At 36.4% G+C, this 1,505-nt stretch overlaps 1 long non-coding RNA gene across 1 annotated transcript; it reads left to right on the top strand.

Annotated features, from left to right (window-relative positions):
• The first annotated feature begins 493 nt into the window (after positions 1–493).
• Positions 494–1,237, top strand: LOC141613060 (uncharacterized). The gene is made up of 3 exons (XR_012529216.1): positions 494–632; positions 858–975; positions 1,106–1,237. It is a non-coding gene; the product is annotated as an uncharacterized LOC141613060 (long non-coding RNA).
• Positions 1,238–1,505: the final 268 nt, after the last annotated feature.

Below are 1,505 nucleotides of genomic sequence, written 5' to 3'. Positions count from 1 at the left end.
TTGTCCGTTTTCATTATTTTGAGAAACTTAGAATCTTGTAATTATTGATCGTCTAGTGAGGTTTACTCAAGTGAGAGTATGAAATCAGTGGAGATGGGTGAAATTTATAATGGTAGTCAATTCCTGAATGTTGTTGAAATCAGCGGAGATGGGCGAAGGTTATAATGGTAGTCAATTCCTGAATGTTGTTTCCCAATCATATTTTATATTGTGCATCACATTAGCAGATAGGCTGAATCATAAATGTTGTTTCCAAATTACTTGTATCAAATAACAAGCTTTCAGCTTTGGTAGTGACGCTACTACACCTAAGCTCTAACTTGACAAATTCTAGATTTACCAGGATTCATACAGATGAAATCATAATCACAAAAATCAGAAGATACAAAAGTAAAGCAAGAAAGGCGAGAGTGCGCGACTTAGCTCAGACCCGGTTTGCTACAGAAAACTCCATATATATCTTATATATATAGGGGACAATGCTAGATACAATGGAAAATAAAAAAAGAGGTGGTAGGCCTAACCCTCCTTACATAATAAGTCAGGAGCAGATCGGGCAGAGAACCAAGCCATTCTCATTACAATCGGGGCATCTTAGGACAAGAGGCATCCTGCTACGGGAATTGGATATGGTATGATCAAGCAATTTACAACTGCTACGGGAGTTGAGCAAAAGTCCCTTATAGTTTCATGTTAATTTACTTCACAGTTCATTGTTCTCTTGTCGAATATTAATGGTTTTGGATTTTCACATGTTAAAACTCTCATGTGATTCTCTTTATCACTCTTAATAAAAGTAAATTATGTGATCTGAACTCCCTTCGTCCTAATTTTATCGACTTTTTATTCTCCTTCAGGTTGAAGATCGGCCTTGTGTGTAAAGATCTTGCTGGTCACCATTCATGCCCTCTAATTTTCCATCATCTTTCTGGTCAACCCTCACCATCTCTTCGATACTGCTACTAATCACCCCTGGTATGCTGTTTTCTCATTTGAGACCGTCTTAAGCTTATTACCACTTCTTTCAATGTTATATGCTCATAACCTTAAAGACCGTCTTAAGCAAGACTAACTCTAATACCTTACTATATTTGCTTTCCTTCAGGTCTTTTGGATTCTATCTATTGCTTTTCATCATTACCTTGATCCAATACTTCATCGCTGCCAACACTTCTACGGGGTAACGACTATTACTTCACTTTTTTTTGTGCTTTGACTAAATGATTGGATTTTAGATAATGTGATGATTAAATAGGTAATAGTATAAGATCTTCACAATTAATTTGGGAAGACGACAATTAATTTGAGATGAGGATAATGTGATTGGGATGGGGCAGCACATTTACATTTTAACCTTGGCTTTCATCATTCGTATTTTGTAGCTACGTAGTTGACGCAATGAGGGCTACTACTGAAACTGAATCATTAATTAGGGCCTCTTTTGTAAATTCAAAGTAAGTTGTTTTTACATGTTACAGTCATAGGCCATAGAAGAGAGGATTTCG

The sequence above is a fragment of the Silene latifolia genome, chromosome 11 (genome assembly GCF_048544455.1).
Source record: "Silene latifolia isolate original U9 population chromosome 11, ASM4854445v1, whole genome shotgun sequence".
Taxonomy (NCBI): Eukaryota; Viridiplantae; Streptophyta; class Magnoliopsida; order Caryophyllales; family Caryophyllaceae; genus Silene; species Silene latifolia.
The sequence above is the reverse complement of the archived record's forward strand: the minus strand, read 5'-3'. Positions and strand labels throughout refer to the sequence as shown.